We start from the raw sequence: 12,453 nt of genomic DNA, 5'->3' as shown, positions 1-12,453 counted from the left end.
TGGATTTACCAAATGGATAGAGTGACTACAATGTGTCTTAGTTTGATTTTATTTTGGATTAGACTTTTTGGGACCTTTGATGTAATCATTGGTTATCTTTATTAATAAAGTATCGTATTATTATTCGATGTCATGGACATGGTTTAATTCCGAACTTTATTATTTTTCTGTATGTTTCCTGGAGAGTTGGAATGCCTTGTTGATAGTGGCACCACACATACTATATTGCGACATAGACAACTATTTCTATGGATGACGCCTAGTCGATCTTCTGTGACTACGATGGCTGGACCATCACAATAGATTCATGGTCGAGGACCAGCTCTATTTATGTTGCCAAATGGCACAAGTATTAATGTCACCGAAGCTCTATATGCTCCTAGGGCTGGAAGGACCCTATTGAGTTTTAAAGATATAAGAGCCAATGGTTTTCATGTGAAAACACATTATGAGAATAGACAAGAGTTCCTTTGCATCACCTCTAATGACTACGGACATAAACGAGTATTAGAGAAACTTATGTGTCGATCTAGTGGATTGTATGAAACCACTATTCGAATTATTGAATCCAACCATGTCATGAGAGATGACTTATGGGATTCTGACACATATAGGCTTTGGCATGACCGTTTGGGACACTCAGGTCGTGATTTGATTATCCGTATATTAAGACTTCACACGGACATCTATTTTTCAAAACGAAAAGAAGTCAAAACTAAAATTCGATCCACGGTAGGCTGGTGCCGCCTACCCCTTGCAGCCCAAAAGTGGTATCCTCCTTGGTTCCTTTTTATACTTCTAAAGTCAATTGTGACTTCGTGGCTCAACCGGCTACTTCCCTGGTTGCTTCTAAAGCCCATCTTTCGTTTTGCAAAGCCTGCTCTTTAGCAAAATTAGGATCGAGACCATCCTATGCAAAGGACATTAAAGAAAATATTCCATTCTTACAAAGAATCCAAGGTGATATTTGTGGACCTATTCAACCAACTTGCGGACCATTTAGATATTTTATGGTGTTGGTTGATGCATCGACACGATGGTCACATGTTATGCTATTGTCCACAAGAAATGCTGCATTTGCTAAACTCCTAGCACAAATCATTAAATTAAGGGCTCACCACCCTGATCATCCCATTAAGTTAATTCATTTTGACAATGCTGGAGAGTTTATATCAAAAACGTTTGATGACTATTGCATGTCCATTGGGATTGAGGTTGAACACCTTGTTCCTCATGTTCACACCCAAAATGGTCTCGCAGAAGCTGCCATTAAAAGACTTCAAATGGTCGCTAGAGCATTGGTTATGCGCACCAATCTCCCTGTTTCTGCTTGGGGCTATGCAATATTGCATGCAGCTGTGCTCATTCGTCTGAGGCCTATTGCCACTCAACCCTTTTCTGCGTTCCAGATGGTTACTGGATATGAGCCTGATGTCTCACACTTACGCATATTTGGGTGTATAGTTTATGCGCCAATTGCGCCGCCACAGCACACCAAAATGGGCCCTCAAAGATGATTAGGCATTTATGTTGGATATGACTCTCCAACCATTATCCGCTACTTAGAACCCTTGACAGGCGATCTATTTACCGCTAGATTTGCAGATTGTCACTTTGATGAGACAGTCTTCCCGTCGTTAGGGGGAGATAGGAACAATAATGTTCAATGGGAACAACATGAATTGTTGTGGTCTGTCCCCACTTTGTCTTATCTTGATCCCCGAACCGCACAGTCTGAAATTGAAGTGCGGAGAATTCTCGATCTTCATAACGTAGCAAACTCTATGCCTGATGCGTTTTCTGATATCGTTAAAGTGACAAGATCACATATATCTGCTGCAAACGTGCCTGCAAGGATTGATGTCCCTAAAAATCATTAACATGGCACCACCCCTAAGGGTATTGGGCATGGCGCCTCCACCACTAATAGTGATGGCAATGTGGCTCAGGCCGGGCTCTTAGCAAGGAAACGTGGGAGGCCCAAAGGTTCGATGGATTCTCTCCTGAGAAAGAAAGCGAGTTTGGCACAGAAAGATCCATTAATCATCGACATAAATAACCCGTCTCATGAAGATATTCCGGATTATGGTTATGTCCAAGAGACATCATTGGAGGATGCTCCAATGTTAGAACCAATTCCAGGGAATAGGGAGATCTCCATGAATTACACTAGTGTATATGAGATGTTGAATCGAGATTCTATTATCCTTGATGATGTGTTTGCATATTCTATTGCTCAAGGAATTATAGAACACGATGATATCGAACCTCGCTCCATTGAGGAATATCAACGAAGAGCAGACTGGCCTAAATGGAAAGATGTGATCCAGGTTGAATTGGATTCACTAACAAAGAGACAGGTATTTGGGCCTATAACTTTGACACCCCCAAGTATAAAGCTTGTTGGCCATAAATGGGTCTTTGTTAGAAAGTGTAATGAGACAAATGAGGTTGTTAGATACAAAGCCTCCCTTGTGGTGCAAGGTTTTTCACAACGCCCTGGAATCGACTACGAGGAGACATATTCTCCCTTAATGGACGTTATAACGTTCCGCTACCTTGTCAGTATGGTAGTTTCTGAAAAACTTGACATGCAGCTTATGGATGGGGTTACATCATATCTCTATGGGGATCTAGATTTAGAGATATATATATATATATATATATATATATATGAAGGTTTCAGATGGACTTCAATTACCCAAGTCAAGTGGCTCTAAACCACGGAGCATGTTTTCAATAAAATTGAGACGCTCACTATATGGATTGAAACAATTCGGACGGATGTGGTATAACCGTCTAAGTGACTACTTGATTGGAAAGGGATATGTCAACAATGAAATATGCCCATGTGTGTTTATAAAGAGGACAAGTTCCAGATTTGCAATTGTAGCAGTTTATGTCGATGACATGAACCTAATTGGAACTCTAGATGAGTTAAAGGAAACTGCTAAGTACTTGAAATCCGAATTTGAGATAAAAGATCTTTGGAAAACACGGTTTTGCCTCGGACTAGAACTCGAGCACCGTAGTGATGGGATTATGATCCATCAGTCAACATATACTCAAAAATTATTAAGGCGCTTTAATGAAGATAAAGCAAAGCCTATGAGTACTCCCATGAACGGTCGTAGTCTTGATCCTGTAAAAGATCCGTTTCATCCAAGGGATGAGGACGAAGACTTATTAGAGGCTGAAGTGGCCTATCTAAGTGTAATAGGCACATTATTGTACTTAGCTCAATGCATAAGACCGGACATCTCATTCGCATTGAACTTGTTAGCTCGACACAGTTCTGTGCCAACACGCCGCCATTGGATTGGCATAAAGACAATCTTTCGATAATTGAGAGGTACGATTGATATGGGCTTGTTCTATCCCTACAGAGAGAAAAGAAATAACAGAAGTGTGGGATCGGACTCCACAAGGCAAAACGCCACCTTCCATGCTCCTCCTCCCTTCTATCAAAATGACAACGATGTCTTGATGGGTTTTGCTGATGCAGGATATCTCTCTGACCCTGGTCGCTCCCAAACGGGTTATGTCTTTACCATGGGAAGCACTGCGATATCTTAGAGGTCTACAAAGCAAACCCTTGTTGCTACTTCCTCAAATCATGCAGAGATTATCGCTCTACATGAAGCCGTGCGAGAATGCATATGGCTAAGGTTTGTAGTTAGACACATTCGAGGAACTTGTGGTTTAAATTCTACCATAGATGAACGTACATGCATTTATGAAGATAATGTAGCTTGTATTGAGCAAATGAAGTTAGGTTTCATCAAATGAGACAACACCAAGCATATTTCGCCTAAGTTCTTTTACAATCAGCAACAACAAACACTTCTAAATATTGAAGTGAATCAAATCTGTTCAGAGGATAATGTAGCGGACTTGTTTACCAAGTCGTTACCTAAATCCACCTTCAAGAAACATGTGAAGAGCATCGGATTAAGAAAGTTATCCGAACTCCCATAAGTGTAGAAATCAGGGGGAGACCTTGACATTAGGGGGAGGTATGATGTCTACATGTTCGATCTCGAAGAGTGAAGGACGTGTTGTGCTCTTTTTGCCCTTCGATCAGGGTTATTTTTGTCCCACAGGGTTTTTGTTACCAGGCAAGGTTTTTAGTGAGGCAACGATCAAAACATCATCATCGAGTTTGAGCGGCACAAGGGGGAGTGTGGAAGGATGTTGACTACTCCACATTCATGCGCGTTGTGCTCTTTTTCTCCTTCGACCAAGGTTGTTTTTCCCACAGGGTTTTTATTACTTGGCAAGGTTTTTGACGAGACAACTTAGAAGCGCATAGCATAGGCAACACTATTGACATGGAATATCCAAGGGGGAGTGTTGTAAATAATAATGACTATTCATGCAATAGGTATTGCTTAATGTATGCAATTGACATACTTGTAATGTGCGATTGATTAGTATAGCTATTATGTATTGCCTTTTGTATACATGATGTAACCCTATATAAACCTCATGGTGAGATGAATACAATACAATTATCCAATTCTCTACAACATTAACAATAATTTCTCCAATATCTTGACAATATAAGAACTAAGAAGAACTATAACAAATTAATGCTCATACGAGCAATGGAATGGGAAAAATTAAAAGATTTTACATTTACCTTTACAAGATTCCAAGCCCTTTCATAGTTGTCACTTTTGTTGAACTTGCGAAAGTCAGGTTTACTAATTGAAAATAGTGAACAATCTTTTGCTAAAATGCCCAAATATCCCACCTTTTTCCGCGGACCCTTAGGATGGCCAAAGTGGTTCCACAACAGTTTTTCTAGTACCTCCAATGCCCAATTTTTTTGGTTTGGGCCTCTTTATCTCTTTGTTATCGTAGCCTTGTAGGAGTCTCTGATGAACCATTTTCATTGCTAGGAGACATTGCTTACTGATGAAACATACCGCCGATATCTTGTGTCTCATTGTCATCATACTCAATATTATCGTCGTCATACCTACTATTTTCTTGGTAGTCATCTCCAGTCTCAATAAAACACATCCTGGAATTCAATCTTGCATTAGATTTATGAATCAATATCAAGGAATGAACTGAAACACTTACTCAATGCAAAAAATAACTCAAATTGACCACCATATTAGTATTTCTAACACACTCTTTGAAATAAGATACAACATGACCAAACACAGAAATCATAAGAAATATTCTACATGCAGATAGTGATCCAAAATATATAGTATGATGGAAATCAAATGCACATATGCATAATTAAATTGTATATAAATGCACTTCCAAACTGAGCATCACTACAAAATCAAAAGAGGCATACTATTTCATCATAAGTTACTGATTTTTCCCCCTCAAACACGCAAATTAACTCCTTATACTGTACAACTTATTTGTATTAAAAGATGCTTTCACAGCTCTGGCACTCATATGAACAGCCATTCCAACCTATTTCATAGAATCCTAAGGCCGTAAATATGTTGTCCAAGTCTTTGTAAAAATACAGGCTTATGTCGATAAAAGTCATAAAACTGCATCCAAACTTCTAGCATAAAAAAATACCCAAGTGTACAAAGATCAAAGTAAGGTTCATACCTGCTAAATAGGTGATTTTGTCTTTTGGATGCCTGAAAAGACAACAGAATAAATTGCTTAAGAACACTATAACTCCTATCAAGATTTCCAAGTCATCAAATCTGAGATGTAACAAAACTTTATTGCAAAGAAGGAAGGACGCAGTGAGAGTAATGGGGACACAAAACCTTGCTATTTATATCATAGCAGAAACATAATCCAACCTTATTTAGGTTCTATATTCAAAATTAGCAACTGCCATTCGAAAAAGAAAAGAAAAAGGAAAAAAAAAAAGGATGCAGACCTAAACACATCTTATTATTTATTAAGGTTGAAGCTTGCCAGGCTATTGAGAGCAAGTAATGATTGTTATGTCCCATTAGATCTCAAACACACAAACAAACCATACTTCCTATAAGGTTGTTTGAAAATAGAGACCAATTTACTCAGCGTCGAAAGGTAAATACTAACTTTGCATTCCATACTATGAAAATAGTAATACAGTTCAGTTGAAAGACGTTAATGAATAGAACAAATCAGAATTGAACCATCAATTATCTGAAGCGGAAATTTACTAGCTAGAACAAAGCATATTGCTTTGTCACTAATTCATTCGATTTTAGATATTATCAGAGTACAAAAACTACTAAAGCATATTGCTTTGGGACTCACTCTTTGTTTCGTTAATTTTCGTTTCCGATATATGTTCAATCCATGATGAACTGCTATTTCATTAAAGTTAAAGTTTTTTAAAGTTGACGTACATGTGAAACCTATTATTGGCTTGAGAGCGAAATGTGGCACTGACCTCCTTGGGTTCGATCCCCTTAACCTCCAGAGGGCTAGCTACACCAGTTGGATGGTATTTTGATTGCAATAACGACTCGGTTTCGTGTGTGTAGCTAGATAGCGGACGCTCTTGTGATGCCCTGAAAATTCGTAATTATTTTCCAAGGACTTTTTGGAATCTAATTAGTGATTATTGGACTGTTTCGTGACTCGTGGATGGAGAGGAAGTGTTTCGGGCGAACAATTATTCAGGAAGTGTCTTTTTAGGGGGGGGGGGGGGGCGCAAGGGTTGACTTTTTATTCATTGGTTTTCTTTGAAAACTTCCTTCACGAAAGTCATAGAACGAATCGATACGAGTTCGTGGACATATGGCATGCATCAATCGGAATTCGTATGAGAAAATTATGTGCGTTTGGAAATTTGGAAATTTCTATAAATAAGAGAAATTCCTGGATTTTTCATTAAATCCTAAAATTTTTCTTTTTCTCATTTTCTCCCCCAGAATTCTCTCTATTCTCTCTCCTCAGACCCGACGAAGTCTAGCCAACCCGACCCTGATCCATTGCCGTTTTCTGCAATGCACAACCGTGGACCTGGCCTAGATTGATTCCCCCGGCCATCCTCTGTCGACCCCTGACGTTAGTTTCACCGGTGGAGCAACCCAGAAGGAGACCGAAGACGTTAATAGTGGTGGCGGACTGCGCAGGTCAGTTTTTCCATTTTCTGGCAACGTCTCGGCCGATCCTTTCCTGTTTTGGAATCTCCTCCTCCTCTTGATCATCCTCATACCCGCCTTGCAGGACAATTTTGCGTGTGGAGAGAAAGATCAATGTTTGAAAATCAATGATGCACAACGAATCTGGAGCTTGATCAGACGATAGAGATTGATCGATCTTGCAAGCATGATCTAGGACAATCTAGACCGATCTAGGCTTAGCTCTAAGTATGAAAGTTTCTCTACTCTTCATGATGAACATTTATGGATGGCTTGATTGTTGTGATTTTGAGTTTAGTCTGGCGGCGGTGTGCCACTACCTGTGCCAATGTTCCGGCCATGTAAGGAACAGTTTCTGGTTTTATATATCATCTACTCGTCGATACGAGCATTTCGATATATAATACACAATTTTTAGAGATCGTTTGAATATGTTAGGAATTTTTACGGTTTCAAACCGTTCGATTTTCGATCTGTGTGGATTTGATTGTCTCATCGACATGTGGTTTTGATATAGCGATCGTAGAAGTGTTCCATAAACTTTGGGGTGGTCTTAGATGAAGTTTTGCCTCGATTGGCATTACTTATGGGGATTTTAATTCAAAACAGGGGTTTCAGACTTTAATCGCTTGTGATTTGTGTACTAAGTTGAGACCGTATGTGATTAGGTACTTGATGAAATATTCTTGGACGGATCTTTTGAGGTTGTGATTACTCTATTCTGTATAGAAGACATAACTGGATTCAGAGGTGAGTAATCTCACAATGTTCATTTACCAATGAAGTTACCTTTGTGAGCCCCCGAAAATTTTGTTTAATTTTTCGCCAATAAGATTTTTCCGCAAGTTGATTTAAGTGAAGGAAGTGACTTTAGAGATTAATTTGATGTCGAGACTACCAATTGGGTTATTCGAACTAAGTTTGGGCCAAGATTCTTTCATGTGGACCTAGAAGGTCACATAAGTTTATTGAGGCAATAGCTTGTTGAAGTTTCGAAGATGATAAATTGAGTTGTAACAAAGTTTTGGATTTTGAATTTTTACGAGATTAAGTTTTGGGCCTTGGACGAAGTTTTGGGCCTAAGACGAATAAAAGAAGAGTTACGAGCCTCAAAACCGAAAGCAACCAACTAGAAGAGTTTCGTAATTCGTCGCAAGGGCAAGATGGGTATTTAACACACATTAGTATAAATAGGAAATTGAGAAAACCCTAGCATCATTTTTCTTCCTTTCTCTTTCACGGCCGCGTCTCTCTCTCTCTCTATCTCTCTCTCTTTCTCCCCCGACCTCTCGCACTCTCTCTTCTTCTCTCTGCCATCATCGGATAACTCCATCTCCGAACACCACCTCGCAAAACCGCCACCACCAATAAATCCAACATCCAAATCCGACCCAAGCCCGAGCCCTACCATCGACATGCACCGCTAGTAGCCTCCGCGCGCGACAACCCAAGGCTGCGACTCCACTGTTGCTCGACCCTCGCCGATTTCTAGCCATCCCTTCACCACACCACCACCGTCGATCCACTCAGCAAGCATAGCGAAGCAAAACCCATAAACCTCTCCGTCCGTCGACGCTCTGCGACGCTGTCCGAGCATGACCGGAGCTTTCATCTCTGCATACCTTCGTTCTCCAATCTCCAGCTCGAATCGAGCTAAACCCCTCCATGGTTGGAATCAGCGTCTCACATTTTCCAATAGCCCAAACACCCGACCTCCGATTCGGACCAGAGCCACCACACGTGCCGCCACTGGCGCATGAGAAACCTTGATGCCTCCGTGAACCCTGCTGGTGTAGTCCTATTGTTCTGGTAAGCCGTTTTCGAAGCCCCCTTTCATTATTTGGTTGAGTTTCAGTTCAAAAATAGTGGATTGCTGATATTCAATTATTTTGGTTGATGTTCTTGAATCCCGAACTTGGAGGATGAGAATTGAAATGAAAGGGGAGCTTCTGGTCTTGGTTTCGATTTCAGTTTTGATGGGATGATGAAGAATCTAGAAGGACTGCAAGAAGCAATACGTTATGGATGTTGTGGTTTCAGCAGAACTGAACATGGGTAAGGAATATAGGCCTATGAATTTAAGAGTTTGATTGTTGTTTGCACTTGACACTAATTAAATAGTTAAATACTGGTTACTATCCTATGGTTTCGGTCCAAAATCAATTTAGTCCTTAGACTTCTAATTTCATCAAAAACACCCCTGTACTTTCAATTTTAATCTAATAGGTCCAATTCATTAATATTCTGTATTGAGTTCAAGTTATAGTTGGATTATTTGTTGAAAAACTATTTATTTGATAGATTTCTAATAGTGGGACTCAGTCCAAAATTAACTATGCAGGCCACCTCAAAAACACATCATAAAACATAGGCCATATATGAGCCACGTCAACAAGTTAAATGACTCAATTATCGGAAAACTAACAAATTGGACCTATTAGATCAAAATTGAAAGTGCAGGGGTGTTCTTGATGAAATTATAAGTTTAGGGACTTAATTAATTTTAGACCCAAACTACAGGGTAGTAGTCAGTATTTAGCCCATAAGTTGTTGTTCTGTTGTGGAGATGGAGACTTGCGGTTCTTGGATTCCTATGATTTGGAGTATCAGAAAAGATGAACTACTAGGGTAGCTTTGGTTGAAATCGGATATGGTAAGAATATTCTGCAGTTTCTGTTTTAGATACAAAAATTGGTGAGGTTGTTTATTGATGGTATATTGTTTGCTAGGGATTTGAATGATTGGTGATGTTGGAATTGCAGCCACGACGGAATTAAACTCCTAATCAGAAAAGAAGATTGTCAGGACCCACCCCGGAATTACCCCCTAACTCCAAGATGGACCTGTGGGGCCCACTTTTCAAGAAAATTTGACAGAACTTCCCCTAAAAGTGGACAACCCTAAAACCTGTTAAAATTCACTTCTAAGTTTAACTCAATTTCAATTCCTGAAGCCACCCTGCTTCCCAGAAACAATCCGCAAAATTCCAAGTAAAAACACCGTAAATACACAAACATAACCACTCATAAAAATTACAACCCAGCAAATCAAATCTTCCTACTTCCTCCAAATTATACAACTCCGTCACACTCATAATTATACAAATGTTTAAATAAATCCTCCCAAGGTCATCAGAGCAATCTAAAGGAAACAAATAAAACGTGATACATAAAGTAGGTTAATAGATAACCTACTGAGGGTAGATGGCAATGATGGTGCTAGGCCTCAACTCCTAAGCCGGACAGCAACGCTGAGATCTGGGCAATTGAAACCAAAGGGCCCAGGGGGAAAGTACATAAAAACGTTAGCGTGAGTGGATAAAATAAATAAGCACAACGGAAAAAGAGTTTATACTTTCCCACATTTATTTCATTAAAAACCGATGCATGCAATGTGAGTAAAGACAATTATCTCAAAACAAATAAGCATTCTGTAAAACCAAGCCAGCCCCGCTGGTAAAAGTGAAAACTGGACCAGCCCCGCTAGTCAAAGATAAATAGAAAGTATGGGGAAAGCGTTTTCCCCATACGTATAAAAGGGAGCCTCCCAGGCTCGAGTTGGAGTGTCCCACACTCTTGAGCATCCCATGCTCTGCTCTACTCACCCACAAACACATAGTAAGTGAGGAGGAGTACTAATAGGCTAGCTAGCAATATAATATAGCGACCCAGGTATGGTGGGTTAAAACCACGAAAATCGAAAATAGAAGGGCTTCCCCAATATTTCACAAGTAGTAAAATAATAATCCAATGACGTGGCCCCGCACGCCAAGACAATCTCGAATTCATAAACCAATATGCAAGGTTAAACATAAATTCCATAAATTACCTCAACAAAGAAAATATCACAAAAATTCGCCACTTCTAATCGAGCATAACAAATTCAGTTTGAAATCTCAAATCGATGGTGAGGAATACTCCAATCCAAATATTATAATCGATAATTTAAAAACAATAATTGAATTCACTAATCCACTTCCCAAATCCAAATCAAGATGAACCAATAACGATTGTTTCGAAAGTGAATTATAATGATAATATGATCATTAGATAAAGTAAACCCTTATTTCGGAAAAACAAATGCATGCACCATTATTTAGAAAACAAAAGTCCACTCACAGTGTACGGCTAAGCTTGCCGTCGATCCGAACCCTCCTCGAGGGAATCCTCCTCACATCCTGTACAATAAAACGTTCGTAAACCAATAATTACCGGATGGAAAATTAAATTACGATAAATAAAAACCGAACCCCAACATTGTCTTTATATGCCCAAAACCTCCAAATTTTCTCCACTAACGTCATTCCCTTAATTTAAGGGCTCTAGGGCAGAATCAAGGAAATCCGATGAATGGATTCCTCGTAATTAAATTAACAAATTCCACCCTTGGAACAATATATCGAAATCCATACCCACTCTTCTCCAATTCTACCCAAAAACGTAAATATGGAAACTACAATGCACGAGTGGTTATCTAGCTAAACAACAGAAGTTAAAAACCTGTCCTACACCATCCCACGCGCCACCCACAGTGGCGGCGCCGGTAAAAAACCCCACAACCGGCTGCCAAATTTCATGTACAACAACAACTCGACACACTGATCATTTTTCTCAACTATAACACATCCCAATTTTACCTTGAAACAGTAGAAACCGGTCGGTGAAGAGAAACCCAGAAAACTCAAGAACCCTAGAAATTGCAATCGTTAATTCAGCCTCCACACTGCAAATTGAAATGAAAGACCTTAGGGGAAATGATCTTTGGCAAAAACCGAACCTTCGACGCCAGTTTGGTAACCGGAGGTGGCCGGAATCGCCTGAAATCGACAAAACCCCAAACTGCAGCTATAAAGAACTTTGCTTCGATCCAAGGTTCCTCGGCCAAATCGCAACAATCTAAGGCCACTAGGGTGTAGAGAGGAGGGAGGCGCTCCTGTGGTGGCCGGCTGCACGCCGGTTGATGGCCGGACGGCGAGAAATCAAGGGGAAGGCGAATTGACCGAAAGGGAAAGAGAGAGTTCGGGGGAGAAAAGAGAGAAGAGGGTGGGTTTCCGGTTTTGGAAACCTACCACAGCAAAATCCCTTATTTATACCAAATTATTACCATGAACAGTAACTTTCGTATTCTACTCATAACTTTCACATACGAATCCCAAATTTTACGTACCACATATACATGCGCTCAGTTTAAAGTCCTCTACAACTTTCATGGAGGAAATTTTCTCATAAATTGACCCGAATAAAAAGTCAACCTTTTAGGGCCACTAAAGTATCGGTAAAAGTTGAAATTGATAATAGTCGACCTTTACCGTCTAAATGGTGAGCAAATTGGTAAATCTAGGTTCAGGACGTAACAAAGATTGGTAAGGGCTTGGTTTGGT

The 12,453-nt window shown here is 39.9% G+C and overlaps 1 long non-coding RNA gene across 1 annotated transcript; it reads right to left on the bottom strand.

The window, feature by feature from the left end:
* Positions 1–10,046: 10,046 nt before the first annotated feature.
* LOC121049613 lies at positions 10,047–11,251 on the bottom strand. The gene is made up of 2 exons (XR_005800885.1): positions 11,192–11,251; positions 10,047–10,330 (listed from the first exon to the last, which is right to left on the bottom strand). It is a non-coding gene; the product is annotated as an uncharacterized LOC121049613 (long non-coding RNA).
* Between the last annotated feature and the right edge of the window lie 1,202 nt (positions 11,252–12,453).

Source organism: Rosa chinensis, chromosome 5, assembly GCF_002994745.2.
Source record: "Rosa chinensis cultivar Old Blush chromosome 5, RchiOBHm-V2, whole genome shotgun sequence".
NCBI lineage: Eukaryota > Viridiplantae > Streptophyta > Magnoliopsida > Rosales > Rosaceae > Rosa > Rosa chinensis.
Note: the sequence above shows the minus strand (reverse complement) of the source record. Positions and strands in the feature narration are given on the sequence as shown.